The sequence below is a fragment of the Lissotriton vulgaris genome, chromosome 10, assembly GCF_964263255.1.
Source record: "Lissotriton vulgaris chromosome 10, aLisVul1.2, whole genome shotgun sequence".
Taxonomy (NCBI): domain Eukaryota; kingdom Metazoa; phylum Chordata; class Amphibia; order Caudata; family Salamandridae; genus Lissotriton; species Lissotriton vulgaris.
Genome location: NC_141698.1, coordinates 833,001,256 through 833,020,674, shown reverse-complemented (window position 1 = coordinate 833,020,674; position 19,419 = coordinate 833,001,256). Strand labels below are relative to the sequence as shown.

Genomic DNA, 19,419 nt, shown 5'->3' with positions numbered 1-19,419 from the left:
TGGATCAGCCTCTCCCTGTGTACACCACATATTCTGTCTTCTGGCACCAGTCCAAATCCACCTCTCAGTCGGACTGGCGCAGAAGTGGCCCTCCACACCATTGCTATGTTTCTCTTAGCCACTCCGGCCGCCAGTCTCCGCTATATTTCTTTATACTTGGACCAGTCCTGCTCTCCTTTGATCCTCATGAGTAACCATTTGGCATTGATGGGGAACCTCCATCTCCACTTACCTTGCCATTATTGTTCCCACCCGTGCCCAGTAGCCCCGCATGTGCTTGGCAGTCGCAGTGGATATGGAAAAAGGTCCCCTCTCTCCCCCAGCCCCTCGTGCATAGTGAGGATTTCATCCTACCTATTTTGTACAGGAACGCCTGCGCATAATAGATTGTGTGGAGTACCTTAAACTAGACCAGTCTAAACCGCACCCTGACAGCTATTTCCTGGGGGCCCGAGGGCCTCCACCCAGTCGTCCTCATCAAGCGTGCCCAGACCCCTTCCCACACCGTCCTCAAGGAACCCAACAAATCAGAATTATTTTTGTTTTTTAGATCAGTGACACTCCCTTTGTCTTCAGAGCCTCGGTCAGTATTTGGTCCTCCAGTGGCGAGTAGTCTGGCAATTGCTCACCTTCAAGCAGATGACAACACAGGAAGTGTCATAACGGCACATACCTAAAACGTTCAGACTTCACTGGTCTGCAAATGTTATGTAAGCCTGATTTTTCCAGACCTCTCACAAATGTTCTATCCCAATCAGCTACAGTTTTCAGAATCCATGCAAGCCTCTGACCTCTGGCAGGTGTGTGCAGCTCCAGAGCGGTGTCAAGCCAGTGAGCTTCCCTTTCCAGCCCAGAAACCGGGTGACCTACCCCCATACATCGATTACTGCCTGTGTCGTGGCCTGGGACCTCCTCTATCCGCCCCATAGAGAAGCCTGTCATAACCCAACGATCCATGAATGCTCCGTCTACCCTGTATACTGGGTCTTGGTGATCGGTAAATACCCAGTCATTCACGACCAGCAGCTGTGAGACCCAATAATGTTTCTGAATGTCTGGGACTGAGAGTCCCCCCATCGTACACCTTGTGCTGTAGATTGGCCAGTGCTATTCTTGGGGCTCCCCCATCCCACAAGTCTATGGACTTCCTAGTCTATTCCCTTGAACACTGTCAGCGGAATCTTGTAGGGTGTGTTTGCTTTATATTCTACCAATCTCGGAAGACTCATCTTATAAATGGCAGCGCTACCCGCCAGCATCCATGGCAGGGTTCGCCTGTGCGTCACTTCCCCTTTAAGTCTTTCCAACTGCAGGTCAACATTTTTTCTAAGGAAGTCTCGTGGTCTTGCGTGATGTAAATTTCCAGGTACTTAAACCCCTTTGACCGCACCGGGGCAGACAATCTTGAGGCAGATGGGGAATCTCACCCGATCGAGGATATATTACTGATTTAGACCAGTTTATCGTGTATAAAGTGTGTTCACCAAAAAAGCAAAGTTGCATAACCCCAACGATGGAACTCTGAGGGTGTGCGATGTACAACAGGACATAATCTTTGTATTGGTAGATTTTCTTCCCAGCCACCCTGGTGCCTCTATACTCCAAATCGGGGGTCCCACCTGATCTACGCTGCTAGGGGCTCAAGCGCTCGGGCGAATATCATGGGGGATAATGGGCAAACCTTGAGAATGCCCCTTCGAAGTTCAAAACTGTGTGATAATGTACCATTTTCCCTAACTCTGAACGTGGGGGCTTGGTAGAGTAATCTGATCCATGCCCTGAACTTCGGGCCAAAGCAGAGCCTCTCCAACACTGTAAAAATATTGTTCTACTCCACCATGTCGAACGCCATCTTTGTGTACAAGGCCACGGTCTGTGTCTCCTGCATGAGTGAGTAAGGTGAATCACTCCATAGAGACATCTTAAATTAAGCCGGGTACTTCTACTCGGAATGAAGTCTGACTGTTCTGGGCGGACAGTAGAATGCAGGATTCCGCCGCAGTCTGGTCGCCAGGGATTTAGCCAGTACTTTAGCCTCCACATTAAGTAAGGAAATCGGTCTGTACGACCCTGAGTTGGCCGGTGGTTTGCCCTCCTTAGGTTTGACCACTATTGTCACCATCCTTTGGTCAGTGGGGAGGCAACCCATAGAGAGCGCCTCACTGTACATCTCTATCATTGGCTTAACCATCATCCTTGCTTAGGGTTTGTACAGTTCAACCGGTTTACCATTGGGCCCCTGTGACTTACCCAACCACCGCCCTCACAGTGACTGCAGCAGCTCCTACTCTGTCAAATCAGCTTCACAGCCTCGCTTTCCTCCCCGTTTGCACCCAAAGATTCACATTTTGAAGAAAATCCTTACAGTCCGCATCAGTCATGGAAGTTCGGGAGGCATATAAAGCCCTAAAGTAGGTGAAGGCCTCTGCTGTGGCCACATTGGTTGTCTGAGTTTCCCCCATTCATCTTGTATCTCAAGTACCCATGACCTCTCCCTGTCATGACTTTCCAGCCATGCTAGCAGTTTGGCGGCCTTATCCCCAACGTCGTAGAATTGACGCTGTGTCGCCAAGGCATGCTAATGCGCTAGGTCTTCTGTAAGGGGCCGTAGATCTTGTTGGCGAAGCACCAATCGGTCTATTTATCTCAACCCTTCTTCCTTTACTAGCTTTTCCATCTCTAGTATCTCCCTCTCAATGCCCGATCTTTGCCCTTTGGATTTCTTTCTTTTACCCCCAATTATTGCCTGCACTCCCCCTCTTATCACAGTCTTAAAGGACTCCCACAGGGTCAGTGCAGAGTTCACGATCCCCGGTTTTATTTGAAATACTGGTCCACGCATTTGCGTACCTTACCACGGTTCTCCTTATCTTTCAGATACCAGGCCTCCAGCCTCAGCGGCATCTGGTAGTCCACTTGCGGATCCAACAGTTTTACCTCCACTAGCGAATGGCCTGAGATTCCTCTAGCCAGATGTGTTGCCGTTGAGAACTGTAATACCCCAGTTTGGAACATTAAGACTTAATCTATTCTGGAGAAGCTGCCATGCAGCACCGAGAAATAAGTTTACTGGCCAAACCTTGGGTTAAGCTCCCTCCACAGATCCACCAGTCCCATAGCGGACACAAACTGAGACCAGGTTCCCAATCCTCCTCCTCCCACCAACCCAGCTTGTTCTATCAATTTTCACACCAAAGACTGTTCAAATCCCCACCTATCCGGAGTATTCCCCGGGGGAGCTCCAACAGCAGATTCCCCCCAGGTCAGGGCGAGTCGTCCCCAGGATTTGAATCAGGGCATAGACCGAGCAAATGAGATTAGTCCCATTCCATTTCCTGTTCAGGGTCACGTACCAACCATGGTCATCCCTCCACACCCGATGGGAGATAACCGGCAGATATTTCTTTACCAGAATAACCTCACCCCGCAATTCGGACGTATATCCTGTGTGTGCCCTCAAGACATATTCCATTCTGTCAAAGGGCTTGCAATGATGAGGTGTCTTGCAACAATACAATATTGGGCCATAATGCCGCAAATGTTGCAAAACGAATGTGTATTTGATGCCACTCCCCAGCCCATTAACATTCTAAGACCATATTTTCAGCCCTTGTGAAACCTCACATGTACCTTTCGTCTGTCACTTAGTGTCCTAATTCAGTCGCTGCAGAATGTCAGTACCCTCCCTCATTCTCCGGGGAACAACCATTGTGTCTAAAGCCCCTTCCTTCCCCTCACTGCAAACGTAAAAGATATAGTACTGTATAGCCTTAATAAACATTAAACTCAACCTTAGCACCGTTAACCCTCTCCCCCACCCTACTACCCTGCTCCGTGGGCTTTGAAACACCCACTTTCCTAACTCTGAGAGTGCCTGTCGCCCCAAACATAACTGCTGGTGATGGGGGTGACGCGCAGCCACCCGGTTAAAGGCCTGTCTGAAAAACAGCGTTATCACAATTTAAAATTCCCCCCATAGACATATGTGAAAACTAGCATATTCCAGCTCAGAATAAGTTTAATCTCTCTGGCAAGTCCATGCCTGTGAACCCATTCCATCCCAGTTATATATATCCCCCCCCCCCCCCCCCCCCCCTTCACCCTCACCCCAGTTCCCAAATACGCTCTGCCACATCATATAGCCAATCATCCTCCCAAAGTTTGCCAATCTCAAATTCTCACGTGCACAACATGTGGATGTTCCAGCCTGGCTGGGGGGTCCTCCTTTCGGGGCCCTTGGATCGATATTTCTTCATCACCCGCAGTTCTTTCCCAACCACCTTCCAGCCAGTCCCATGTTTCTGGTGTGGCAAATTGCAATGTCTTCCTATCTGGGATGACCTACAACGTGGAGCGCATAGCCCTTTTTTACTTCGTCGAAGCTTCTGCGTTGGCGCTGCACCTGCTGCTTTTTACAGCAAGGCTCCTGTACACCGGTATATGGCATTGTGCAGCTTTGAATTGACTTCATTTCATCCCAGAAGTGGTGAGAGTAGATCCGATATAGACGCCATCCCTACACACGGACATCTGTTCCTTTCTGCTCATTTTTTCTACGTTGTATGATGTACATTGTATGAAGTTTTTCTTTAAGAATTCAACACAGTATAGAAGAGACCTATATCCTCTCCGAAGACTGCTGGATTTATACAATGCAGGGACTTTTTGCAAACAAATGTCTGTCATGGGCCTGCACAAGGGGTGCCTTTGATATCTGTGCTTTATGCAGAAGAGGAGTGAGCTCTCGCACACCTTAAATAAGTCCGGTAAGTGAAGCAAAATTTTACGTCGTTTATCTGTGGAAGAAACCATTAAAGGTTAACTCTGGCTCAATGTTGAGTGTAGATTTGCTCTAGATGCTGTTCTATGACAGGTCATTGTCCAAGTCTTTGGGTGAGTCCAGGCCTAAGACAAAACGGAAACATAAGAAGGCAAAGCAGGCTTAGTCTCCATCCCACCAGTCTCCAGACCAGAACTGAGGGCATAAATGTACCACCCGGTGTGTCCTGATCCACTCAGGAGCAGATTCAGACATTGGACCCGATGCACCCAAAATTCCTTGTGTAAGTTGCAGTATCAAGAAAGACTTGGTCTTTCACAAAGGCCATATTGTGCATCTTTGGCACTCTCCCGTTCCCTTTGATATACCTTCAGGTTGCAAGGATCTATAGGGGCCTCCAAGTGAATTATTGCCAGCAGAGCCGTCCTCTGCACTGTCTGTGCCATCAGACACCCACTTAGGGGGTTCCACATCCTCATCTATGCTGGTATCCTATCCTGTGCAACGTTGGCTGTAGTCTAATGCTGAAGCCAGAGGAAGGCACTGTAGTAATTTTGGTATCCGGCCCGAACTGAACTAGTGACTCCCAAGGTTGTGTCTGGTATCCACATTAAAGTACACAGTCCCCATTCAATCTGGTTCTGACAGAATATTACTCCTGCCAAAGTAGTCTTCCGGTGCTCTGCTAGCTTTATGGGTCAGACTCCGATTGAGTTTTCCCACCCTTTGTAGATGACTGTGCTCATGATGGGGAAGGGTGTTTTACTCTATGATGAAAACAGTTTGATGTGGACTTGCAGGAGGCCAGTGGGCTTGATGCTAGGTTGATTACTCCCCCTGGACCACAATAGGAGATAGTGCTTCCTTCTTTGTGATCATTAGACATGCAGTGCAGGTTTTGGACCTCCAACCTCCCACAGTGAAGGTCAAAATGCATAATTATCACACTTCAGTTCCCTCTTGTGTGCCATCACGCCCCACGAGTCATCAGGAACCTCCAGTTTGGTTACTGCTGCCTGATCCATACTTGGCTATGTCTGTTCTCCTGGAAACCACTTCAGGTTATGGACCAACATTTGTGCCTACTTCGGGTGCCAAATCTGTGCCAGTCTCTTGGACAGACTTCTGTATTAACTCTGCTGGATTGTGTGCCTTACAAATTTCGGTGTCTGACTCCAAACTTAAGTCTTGATAGAGACTGTTTGTGGTATCCACCTTGACGTGCCTTTTTCCCCATTCCATCTGATTCTGCCAGAACACAGCCTCTTCTTGGAGTCATCCTTGGGTGCTCCACCAGTTTTTTGTCTTGGGAGTAGTCTGGAAAAAAAGTTGTCCACCTTCATCACATGTGGGATTTTCAATAAATTGTAAACCAGAATCCCCTTTTCCAGAAATATGAGAGCAGAGACAATACTTTAATATCATACCCCCCTCTGAGGATAGTAAAAGCATTGGAAGGACTAACTCATTTACCACAAGTTTCATTTCCACTGTCCATGTGGTGCTTACCGATGGATGCCCGTGATGGACCTCCATTTGGTTTGTCTGGGGTACCTGGAGAGGGACCATTACTCCGTGTCATGTGCTGAGTGCAAGACTATGAGCCCCAAGGCCATCTGCGAGTGTGCCATGAAGCTCTTGGCTGCTTGCCATGCAACTCCGCAATCCTCCGGGTCTCATTTATGTGGCATGTTTCGGGACTGCTCGCAGTGTCACTTGCGTTGAGCCTCTTCTCACTCCAGGACTTATTCAGTTAAGTCCCATAAAAAGTCCTCCAAGAAGTCACATAGCTCTGCGACTTCTCCAAGTCACTCTAATTTTTTGGATTAAGCGAAAGAACAACGCCACAAATCCCAGCCCTGCTCGCAGGTGGTTCCTGTGCAGCCAGCGTCGGAAACCTGGTGAACTCGACACTTTGAATTTCCTGGAGCCTTAGCGACACCCGCCCCGTCCGCTCAGAGCTTTAGGAGGCAATGAGCCTCATTTCTAGGAGTTTGAACCCCCTCCGGAGCATCACCAGGTCCCACGGGTTCAGGAGGGTCTTCAACTGGGTCTCTGTCGGCGGGTCTGCCCTTGGCACCAGTTTACCCCTTAGGATCCGTGGGTAGATTTGGATCCGCCCCTGCTGCGACTTCCCGACCACCTCTGGGGACTGTTCCAGTGGTGCCATTCCTGACGCCAAACTCCTCAGGATTCCCGGTTCCGATACGGAGTAACACTGAGGATGCCTTTACCTACACTGACCCCCTAGCAGTGTCCATGGCTCATGACAACTGGTAGGAGGGACCTGGCTGATGCCGGTGGCCTGTACACTTCACCAGACACTGTCCTCATCTCTCCTCCCACAGTGGCTACATAGGAAGGGGCTTCCCTTTGGATGGTGGTCCGGAGGGCATCTGAGGTCTTGGACCTACAGGTGCCCATGGTTCAACTCAAAATAAATGTCTTCACGGCCATCTGGGTATCCCCATCAGAACCCTTATGATTCTTCATAGAAGCCCTCACTGATGCTCTGCTCTGGGCCAAGCCCTGCACAGACACCCCTTCACACATGACCACTGCTTGCTGCCATTGTATCGCTCCCTTTGACCTAGACTTCCTCTCCCATCACCCTACCCCTGAGAGCCTGATGGTCTAAGCCTCAGCTTCCTCAATCAGTCCCGGCACGTTCCCTACCATACCACCAGATAGGCAATCCAAGAGGCTGGATACCTAAAGTAAGAGAATGTTTGAGGCATGTGAGCTGTAGATAGCATGCTTTGTATAAGTCTGCCATCTAGTTTTGGGTCCAGATGTTTCCAGTATGTTTTTCTTTGAAGAAGTCTTTCCAGTCACGAGGTAGGTGACTCCTCCTTCCTGTGATAGTACGCATGGGCTTTGACTCCATTGTTGGATTGTTTTTTTCCTCCATCGGTTTCGGATGTGAATTGCTGCGCTCCGGTGCAACACCGTTCTCGGGTTACCCTTGGAGCGCAATCCACTACCATCGGCGGTATTGTTTCTCGATCACGTTACCCATTCTCCGCGTATCGGTGCAGAAATCATTAATTGGAAAATTTGTGGGGTCCGTTGGGCCTAACTGTGTCGACTCCGCTCGCAGTTGAAGGGACGGACTCCATTTAAATTCTGTCCCGGGTATCGCGCTAAGTAACCGCGCAACAACTTGCACAAAGTGTTAAACTTGTGTCTCTCCCCGGAACACAGCGAACAAGACTACAACGTGTGTCGCTTTTTTCGATCCAAGAAGATGGACACCACAACAAAAGTTACTCCACATCAATCATCTGGAGTTACTAGCAATATTCCTAGCACTAAAAGCTTTCCAAAAGCAATTATCAAACAAAGCTGTGTTAGTTCGCACAGACAACATGACAGCCATGTATTACATACAGAAGCAGGGAGGCATACACTTCCTGCAGCTATCTCAACTAGCACAGGACATATGGCGGTGGGCTATACCTCAAAACATATTCCTTCTAGCCCAGCATGTTCCAGGAGTACAAAATACCATAGCGGATCTGTTAAGTCGACAAACAGACCCACGAGTGGGAACCTCATATGCAAGTTCTTCAGCCATTCTTTCAGATGTGGGGACAACCTCAGATAGACCTATTTGCCACCCATGAAAACGCCAAATACCCAAGCTTTGCCGCCAGATATCCACAACCACTGTCCAAAGGCAATGCAATATGGATGAACTGGTCAAACAGATTTGCGTACGCTTTTCCACCTCTACCACTCATGCCACTAGTAGTACTCCAACTACAGCAGCATTTGCTGACCCTCATCCTAGTTGCACCAACGTGGGTCAGACAGCCGTGGTACACCACACTGCTACAACTGTCGGTAGAACCGCACCAAACATTACACCTGCCTCCACATCTCTTAACTCCAAACCGTGGTGAGATCAGACACCCGGACCCAGCTCAGCTCAACCTTGCTATCTGGCTCCTGAAATCCTAGAATTGGGATGTTTGAACCTTCCTCCAGACTGCATGAATGTCATAAAAGAAGCTATACGTCCAACCACTAGGGCATGTTATGCAGCCAAGTGGAAACGATTTATAATATATTGTCACAACAACCATATTAATCCTCTAGATGTGTGTATTTAACACATCATAGGATACTTACTGCATCTCTAAAGATGCAACTTAGCCTATTTGTCTATTAGACTAAGTCTTGCGGCAATAGCAGCATATCTGCAAAGCAGACCTCTATCTCTATTCAGAGTGCCTGCCATTAAAGCCTTTATGGAAGGCTTATAAGAATAATTCCTCCCAGAGTACCACCTTCACCTGTGTGGAATTTAAACGTTGTTCTCACACGGTTAATGGGGCCTCCCTGCGAACCCTTACACAAATGTGAACTACAATTTTTAACATAGAAAGTTGCATTCCTAGTAGCTATTACCTCTCTGCGGAGAGTTAGTGAACTACAAGCACTAACCATTCCAGAACCCTTTTTGCAAATGCATCACAATAAGGTAGTTCTGCGTACTAATCCAAAATTCTTACCCAAAGTCATTTCTCCCTTCCATCTCAATCAATCTATGGAACTGCCAGTTTTCATCTCGCAACCACACAGTACCAGAACGAGGTCTTCACCCATTAGATGTCAAAAGAGTATTGCTATACTACATAGAGAGGACACAACCCTTTCGAAGAGGTAAAGGTAACACACCACGTACTTCCCCTGCAGCAAACATACAGTGACTTGCCTCCTCTCCCACGATCATCCCACACCTGTCGGGGGACGTCTTTCTCAATTTCTTCCCATCTGGAATACAATAACTTCAGATAGATGGGTTTTAGAAATGATCCAATCTGGTTATTGCTGGGAGCTTAACAATTCCCCCAAACATTCCTCCACAGTCACACAAGGTCACCAGAGCATCTGCACCTTCTCAAACAAGAGGCTCTCTTTACTGCAAAAAGGAGCTACAGAGCCTGTCCCATTACAATATCAAGGGTCCGGCGTACACTATATATTTCCTCATACCCAAAAAGGACGGCTCTCAGGCCTTGTCTAGACCGCAGAGACCTAAATCTTTATATTCAATCAGATCATGTTCACATAGGGACACTCAAACAAGTGCTCCCACTCCTTCAGCAAGGCAACTTTCTGTCTACATTAGACTTAAAGCATGTTTACTCCCATATTTCAATACATTCTGCTCATATCTCAAATTTGTGGTAGCAAAACAACGTTATCAGTTCAAAGGGCTCCCATTCAGAGTCACGACTGCTCACATTGTATTCACCAAATGCCTGGCGGCAGTAGTCGCTGCTCCTCTGCGAAGACCACACATTCATGTCTTCCCATACTTAGACAACTGGCTCATAAAAGCCAGTTCGCAAACAAAGTGTCTACAGCACACTCAAAAAAACAGTACAGTTGTTGCATGATCTCTGATTCACAGTAAATCTGTTTGAAGTCCTATCTCCAATACTCCAACACACAAATGTACTTTGGAGCCACTCTCAATACACAAAAGGCTCTGGCCTGTCCCAATCCAGCCAGGATCCTCAATATTCAGGCTCTGATTTCAGTTTCAACCCAATCGCTCATTACCAGCTCGTGTGTTCATGCAGCTACTGGGAATGATGGCGTCTTACATTATGATAGTTCCCTATGCAAGACTTTAAATGTGGCCCCTGCAGGAATGTATAGCACGTCAGTGTAATCAGTCTCATGGTCAATTGTCAGATCTAGTGTTGGTGGACACCCGCACTCCTCGCTCTCTGCAGTGGTGGAATCCACAGAACATTCCATAGGGCGGCCCTTCATCGACCCAGTTCCACAGACCGTGCTAACAGCAGACGCATCTCTTAATGGATGGGGAGCTCATCTCCAAACTCACACAATTCAAGGTTTGTGGAGTCAAAAGCAAAAACTTCACATAAATCATCTAGAGCTGCTAGCAGTATGTCTAGCGCTCAAAGCCTTTCAAGTTCACCTTGTAAGCAAAACTGTCCTTATACGCACCGACAACATGACAGCCATGTATTACATACAGAAACAGGGGGGGGGACACACTCTCCATAACTGTCACAGCTCGCACAAGCCATTTGGAGGTGGGCCATACCTCCCAAATGTATCTCCAAGTAGAACACCTTCCAGGAGTACACAATCAGATCTGCTCAGCAGGCAAACATATTCACCAGTGGGAACTTAACCCTCAAGTTTTCTTCCCATTCTTTCAGATGTGGGGCTTTCTAGCGATAGATCTGCTCGTCACACACCAAAATATAAAATGCTCACACTTCACCTCCAGGTATCCACACCCGTTGTCCAAAGGCAATGCTCTTTGGATGAACTGGTCAGGGATATTTGCCTGCCCTTTTCTGCCTCTCCTACTCATTCCCTTAGTGGTTCAGAAGCTGAGGCAAACTTCCCTCACACTAATCCTAGTAGCTCCCACATGGGCATGTCAACCTTGGTTCACTACCTAGCTGGAGCCATCGGTAGTTCCTCATCAAAAACTACATCTTACATCCACTCTTCTCACGTACAGCCATGGAGAGATATGGCACCCAGATCCGGAGCATTTCCAACCTAGCGATCTGGCACCTGAAGTTAGTTTGGCTACCTGAATCTTACGCCAAGCTGTATGAACATCATTAAAGAGGCTTGAAGACCTACTACAAGAGCTTGTTATGCAGCAAAATGGAAGGTGTTTGTTATTTATTGTAATAACAGCCATGTCAACCTGCTTGATGCTTCTGTTCAGAGAATCATTTATTTGCTGCATTTACAACAGTCCAATTTAGCGTACACATTTATATGCTTTCATCTTGCTGCAATAGCTGCATACCTTCAGAATAGACAACATCTGTCCCTTTTCAGGGTGCCCGTTGATAAGGCCTTTATGGAAGGACTAGAGTTATTCCTCCAAGACTTCCACCTGCCCCAGTGTGGAATCATAATGTTGTCCTTACCAGATTAATGGGTCCACTCTTCGAGCCATTGCATAAATGTGAACTAAAATTTCTCGCTTGGGAAGTTGCTTTCCGCATTGCTATTACATCACTGAGAAGAGTGGGTGAGCTTCAGGCACTAACCACAGGAGAACCATTTTTACAAGTACACCAAACAAAGCGGTTCTTCGCATTAACCCTAAATTTCTCCCCAAAGTAGTATCTGCCTTCCACATCAACCAATCTGAGTTGCCTGTTTTCTTTCCTCAACCAGATTCAGAGGCAAAACGTGCTCTACACACCTGAGATGTTAACAATTATTACTCTGTAAGAAAGGACAAAACCTTTTCGTAAAGCTAAACAACTCTTTGCTGCTTTTGCTACCCCACACAAAGGCAATCCCATTTCTTAATCCAGTATTGCAAGGTGGATAGTCAAATGTATTCAGGCATGCTATGCAAAATCAAACAGGACTTTACCAATTCCCCCATAGCACATTCCACTTGCAAACCAGGGGCTTCTATGGTTTTCTTAGGAAACATCCCAATAGCTGACATTTGTAAAGCTGCAACATGGTGTACACCACACACATTTACAAAACACTATTGTGTAGATGTTAGCAAGACACCAAGCTAATGTAGGCCTGGCAGTTCTTCGTACACTCTTTCAGACAACTGTAACGGCTACAAGTTAGCCACTGAGTCGGGAGATCAACGCATGTGATCTACAGCTCACATGCCTCGAACGGATATGCAACTTACCCAGTATGCATCTGTTCTTGGCATGTGAAGCTGTAGATTCACATTGGCCCACCCGCCTCCCTGGTTACTTGTAACTGTTGCAGTAATCTTATTTAGATACATACACATGGACATTTCTATTCTACTCCTACTAACTCCATTCTCACCCTCAGCGGGAAAACAATCTAACAATGGAGTCGATGCCCATGCACACTATCACCTTAAGGAGATGCTGCGAAGTTTACGATCAGACGCAGGTTGGATGCAACAGACTTGCTGGGTAGAGTTATTTCTTCTTTGATGGCACTTCGCTCTCATGCCTGGTGGAGGAACACTTGCTTTTTGGGGGAAGACCAAGCCTCGCTCATGGACATGCCCTTCGATGGAACCGGTCTCTTTGGAGACATTGCGAATTTGGCCTTGGAGAGATTCAAGCTCAGTAGTGCCACGGCTAGGCTCTGTGGCCCCACGGCAGCAGCATTGTCTTACACCCCTTCTGTGGCTGTGGTAGAGGCTATCGAACCTATATTCCCCCCCCAGGCACTGCAACCAGCAGGCTCATGTGAAAAAGTGAATTTCTGTTGCAATACCTCCCCACTTTTTGCCTGATACCTAATGCACTTTTCCTTGGTGTGCCCTGGGTCCCTGCCAATCTGGTACCCAGGGCCTGTGTTCCTGCCCTAAAAACTATACTAAACCCTAAACCCAATTGGCATCTCTGGCCACATGTCAGTCCCTAGTAAATGGTACCCTAGGTACCCAGGGCATTGTGACCAGAGAAGACTCCTAAGGGCTGCAACACTTATTGTGCCACCCTTAGGGGCCCTGTACCTTGACTCCCACACACTGCCTGTGCAGGCTGAGTGTCTAGGTGCAGAACTAAGTAGAAAGTCGACATGGCACACATCCCTGTGTGCCCTTCCCACAAACCCGCTGTCCTGGCATACATCAGCCACCCCTCTAGCTGGGTGCCCTATGCCAGTGGTGTGGGAACAGGTGCCTGAGCCCTGTGCCCCTACAGTACCCAGGGCCATTCCTGGGCACTGTAAGTGTAGTGATGTATTAAGAGTATATGGTGCTGGGATGTTGTCATTACGAAACTCCACAGCACTATAATGGCTACACTGACCAGTTTAATACCAAAATTATCAGCACATTAAACCTGCACTGATGCCAGTGTGGGATTTAATGCAAAATGCACCAGAGGGCATCTAAAAGATGCCCCCTGAAACCTAACCTACAATCCATGTCTTGTCTGAGAGGCTGCCTAGGCTGCCACATAGCAGACATGTTGCTGGACCCCTGGGTGGAGAGTTTCCGCTCTCCTGGGCCTGCAACAATGCACATCCTGGGACGAGGTGCCAAGCCTCCTCCCCCAGGATGGACAGGGTAAGCTTCAAAGGCTTTCCGCCTTTGTGAGCTTCTCCAGACCACTTGCTGTACTCAGCAACTGGCCCCCAGCCGTTCTGACTCCCTCTCTGGCGGGAACACTGGCGGGAAAACCTATGTCAGAAAGGGGTTTTGCCAGCCTGTGCCAACTCCACCCCTGAGGTGGGAGAGGCGAGGTGATGCACGACCCCTGGCTCCGGCCATCTTGAAGATGGGGAGCCCTGCCCAATCACAGCTAGGCTCCTGCCCCCCTTTCACAGGAGAGGAGCAGGCTTAGGGGGTGTACCCACCCCAGGACAGGGACCCATTGGTCCCTGCCCTTGCCCTACCTGTAGCACCCCTAAATTTAGTATTTAGGGGCATCCTGAACCTTTTTCCACAGATCCAGATTACGAAACAAGAAGATCAAGGAACACGAAGACCTGCCGTGCAGCTGCTAAAAAGTAAATGTAAATTGATACTTGTATAGCGCACTACTCACCCGCAAGGGTCTCAAGGCGCTTGTACGAATACCGCTGTGGAACCCATCCTGGCTTTCCCTGTGAGGCGTCCACTCCTGGGCACCCCCAAGGTGGAGGCCAGGCATCCTTAGTGTTGTGGGGGCCGTTGTGGAGATTAAGCAAGCTATTGCCCAGAGTTGCAGAGTCGGACTCCATGATTGGAATAGGCACCGAGGTGAGAATTATCAGGTCCGTGGAATTTTGAGCCCAAGACCCGCCGAGGCGGGGAATTGAACCATGGTCCCGGGCTAGACCTCTGCATCAGGGTCTGCCGCTCTAACCATTGAGCTACACTTCTCCACAAAAGAGGAAGACACCAACTGATTTGTCCCCAGCCCTACCGGCCTGTTGACCGTCGAACCTGCTCATGTTAAACCCCAGCATCTCCAGTGGTCAGCAACCTCAAAAACCCTGGAGGACCTGACTGCCTTATGACTCTTGACTACCTGGGTCTCCCACGAGCAATGGTACTGCTCAAAGCAAGTAACAAGCCCTGGCATCAGCCCGAAACCGGGATCCCTGCACACTCTGCACCTGCCAAGCCTGGCCTGTGCCGGAGTGAATCAAGACCCTGAGGACGTCCCCCTGGCGATTCTGACCTGGAATCCAGTGCCCAAGGACCCTCCTCGACGACGCCTGCAGCCTCAGAACAAAGGACCCCTCCGACCGCGACCAGCAGGGGGTAAGATTTCCCGACCTCAAGACACACCCCTGCACCCTGCGCCCCACGGCCCCCTGTGCCCAACTCCTGGGTGCCTAACTACCCTCCAAGATCCCAACTTACCCCTCGAAGTGTTGGTCGCTCCAGAAGATCCTCCGTCCCCGAGCCTGCAGCCTTTGTTCCCTTTTCAAGACCCTCATTGAATAACATTAAGCGCCCGACGGCTTAAAAGCACTCTGCACCCCGCCGCCCGAGTGCCCCTGGTAGTGCAACCTTTGTCCTATCCCATTTCCCCATTTGCCCTGAGCAAGTGACCAGGAGCCCAGAAGGGGCCCCCTGCCTCTCATTGGATAACTTTGGGCCTAACTACCTCTTCACTCGGACGCCCCTGTGCCGCTGAGGGTGTACCAACTGTACTTACCTGACCCTGGGGAACCCTTGAGTCTATGCCCGGAACCTTAACTTCACCAGTCGAGTAGTCACCTGAAAACCGACTTTCCTGCCATAGGATAACATTAACTGGTTTGACTCGAAATTTCTTTTAAGTGTGAAGTTTTGAAACTTTATAATCCTCTAAAATCAGCCGAATATCGAAATCCGACGTACTCGCCTGTAATCAGGAGAGAAGCCAGTGCTGCATCTTTTAGCCCAGTACTGAACCGCATAAGTAATTACAACCGTGTTTACTAGTAATCTAAAGTTCGAGGCATATGAGCTGCAGATCGTACACTATGCATTAGATCGCCACCTGGTGTTGGGCTCGGATGATTGCAGGTTGTTGTCTTCTTGAAGAAGTCTTTGTAGTCACGATATAGGTGACTCTTCCCTTGGACAATACTGCGCATGGGCATCAGCTCCATCCTTAGATAGTTTTTTTCCTCCACTGGGTTCGGATGAAAGTTTCTCCGCTCCGGCTAGAAAAACTTTTCCAGCAACTTCGAAGTGCAAAACTTCCACAAACTACCTTCGATATCGAAGACCAGGCTTTTCAACGACATAACTTCCATTCCGGTCATCGAAGTGGGCGGTTAGGCCTATCGACGCCGTGCGGCCTACACCACATGGAAAGAACTCCGTTAAAGAAATGCCAGGCAAAATTCCTACATAGCGATCATTACGAGGATTGCAACCTCTGTCTATCACCGGATCACGAGTCGACCAGCACAGCTTGTGCGTCCTTCCGATCAAAGAAAACCATCCGGGATCGGAGGGCCCGTCGGCACGAGATGAGATCAGTCCCAGCACCGTAGAATATCTTCGATGACTAGGTTCTGCTCGTTCCAGAAGATGATTCGCCGGATCTCCAGATCATATCAGAGGCAGAGGACGACTCGATTCCATCACGTCAACCTGTGAGAACCTCTGCCACTGCACCGCATACACTGCCCAAGCCAAAGGAGCAGGTCAGCACTCTGCCCAAGGGGCCCAGTCGAGACCAAGTGCTCCCTCTTAAAGCCCAGACTTCGAGCTCGGCTCCGAGGAAGACAACTACGCCTTCAGGTGCTTCGGCACCGAGCAAACCACACGTGCCGATTCCACCGTCTCCATCGGCACCGAAGTCAAAGGACTCTTCGGCACCAAAGCCAAAAGACTCTTCGGCACCGAAACCGAAAGACCCTTCGGCACCGCAGACTAAAGTGGTACCGAAAGAAGCTCCGGCTCCGAAGCCGTCAACTTCCAAAGCTAAAGATGGAAAGTCAGCTTCCACTCCGTAGACTCCCGCTCCGGTGACAACACCTGCAAGGCCTGATTCCGAGGTTCCTAAGCCCTCGGACACGCCTGTCAAGCCGAATGTAACCCCTTCGGCACCAAGAACTTTGCCACAGGATGCTGTAACACATCCCAAGGCAAAACAACATAAACAACCTCTGTCTGAACCGAAAAAATCGACGCCGAAGAAGGTTGTAGAGGAAGAAGAGGAAGAATTGTTCAGACCAGATCCTAAACAAGAGGATCTACATAAACCATAAGACTGGATATGTAGGTGCTATACCTCATAAAAAGAGAACAGCAGAAACACCACCTACACCTGTGGTTCCTGCCAAGGACTGTGCAACTTCCTCTATGCACCCTCCCTCCCTCCTGTATCTCCTTCCTCGCCGATCCCTCCTTACATTTCACCTCAAATCTCTCCTGTGGCCTCTCCTGTATCCTCACATTCACCACAGACTGATGAGGAGTATGACTTAGGTGGGGGGAAGATCCACATGCAGACCCAAATACATATCCTTTAGATGAGGATGTCTATACTTTTCCACCACACAATGTGCCTGATGTCCCGGATCCACAGCTATACCCATCAAAGCCCTCTCCTTCAGATGACAGCATTGGCTTTAATCACCTCTTACAGAGCTGCCATCTACCACAATGTTACAATGCATTCTGACGACATTGAGTAGGATTTTCTGTTAGATACTTTTGAGCCATAACACAGATGCACTCAAATTCTTCCCATGGTCAAAGGAGTCATCAAGCACGCTCCAGAAATATTCAAAGATCCTGTACGTGCTAGGGTACTGAATCCAAGAATAGAACGATTGGCTCATAAAAGCCAAATCAATCCACCAATGTGTACAACACACTCGGCAGACAATTCAACTGTTGCACAACTTGGGGTTTACGATCAACTACACAAAGTCGCACCTAGAGCCTTCGCCCGTGGATCAGGATCTAGGCGCTACCATAAACACATCTACAGCTCTAGCGTATCCCAGTCCAGCCAGGATACAGAACATTCAAGCCTTAGTCTCAACTTTTCAACACCAACAGTCTCTCAAAGCAAGAGTGTTCATGAGATTAATAGGCATGATTGCATCTTGCATCTTCATAGTGCTACATGCAAGACTGCAAATAAGTCCATTACAAGAGTGTCTGCCACAACAGTGGAATCGGGCTCAAGGTCAGCTCAGACCTGGTGTTGGTAGACAGCCGTACGCATCGCTCTCTGCAATGGTGGAACACCAAAAACTTGACAAGAGGTCGGCCGTTCCTCGAGCCTGTTCCACAAATAGTTCTCACAACAGATGCATCCCTCACAGGATGGGGAGCCCATCTCTTACACCACACTACTCAAGGTCGACGGAACAACCAACAAAAGCTGTTGCATATAAACCATCTAGAGTTGCTAGCGATATTCTTAGCACTCAAAACTTTTCAACTTCAAGTACAGAACAAAGCTGTCTTAATCAGGACGGACAATATGACAGCAATGTACTATATACAAAAACAGGGGTGGGCACACTCTCTGCAACTGTCCCAGCTCGCACAGAACATTTGGAGATGGGCCATTCCTCAAAACATATATCTGTTAGCGGAACACATTCCAGGGGTTCACAATCAGATAGCGGATCTGTTAAGTCGGCAGTCACAACAGATTCACAAATGGGAACTACATCCACAAGTTCTTCAACCATTCTTCCAACAGTGGGGGCACCCACACATAGACCTGTTTGCCACCCACGAAAATGCAAAATGCCCAACCTGCTCATTCTAGTAGCTCCCACATGGGCACGCCAGCCGTGGTTCACCACACTGCTAGATCTCTCTCTGGTTCCACATCAAAAGTTAAAGCTCACACCCTCGCTGTTAACACAGAACCATGGAGAAATCAGACACCCAGACCCAAACCAACTGAATTTGGCGATCTGGCTCCTGAAGTCTTAGAGTTTGGTTATCTTAACCTACCACCAGACTTCATGAATATCATTAAAGAGGCTAGGAAACCCACTTCTAGAGCGTGTTATGCCGCCAAATGGAATAGATTTGCAATCTATTGCAAACATAATCACATTGATCCACTGGATGCTTCCATCCAAAATATAATTTGTTACCTTTTACATCTACAAAGGTCTAATTTGGCATACTCTTCCATACGCCTACATCTTGCAGCAATTGCAGCCTATTTACAAAACAGACAACACCTGTCTCTTTTTAGGGTACCTGTAATCAAAGCATTTATGGAAGGATTAAAAAGAATAATCCCTCCCAGGCTGCCGCCACTCCAGTATGGAACCTAAATCTTGTCCTTACGAGACTCATGGGACCCCCTTTTGAGCCTCTGCATATATGTGAACTGCAATTTCTCACATGGAAAACTCCTTGTTGCCATCACCTCTCTCAGAAGAGTAAGTGAAATACAATCGTTCACTATACAAGAACCATTCTTTCAAATACATACTAATAAAGTGGTTTTCCGGTCTAATCCAAAATTTCTTCCAAAGGGTATCACACCTTTTTTCATTTAAACCAATCTGTAAAGTTACCTGTGTTTTTCCAAAACCCAGACTCTGTAGCAGAAAGGGCCTTACACACGTTAGATGTTAAAAGAGCTCTGCTATACTACATAGATAGAACTAAATCCTATAGAAAGACAAACAATTGTTTGTATCTTTCTCTCCTCCACACAAAGGCAACCCTATCTCGAAGGGTG

General features: G+C 48.2%; 1 protein-coding gene across 1 annotated transcript in view; it reads left to right on the top strand.

Moving 5' to 3' along the window:
• The window catches only part of IGF2BP3 (insulin like growth factor 2 mRNA binding protein 3), a 1,069,372-nt gene that overhangs the window by 675,031 nt on the left and 374,922 nt on the right, over positions 1 to 19,419 (top strand). The gene's annotated exons all lie outside the window — the stretch shown is intronic.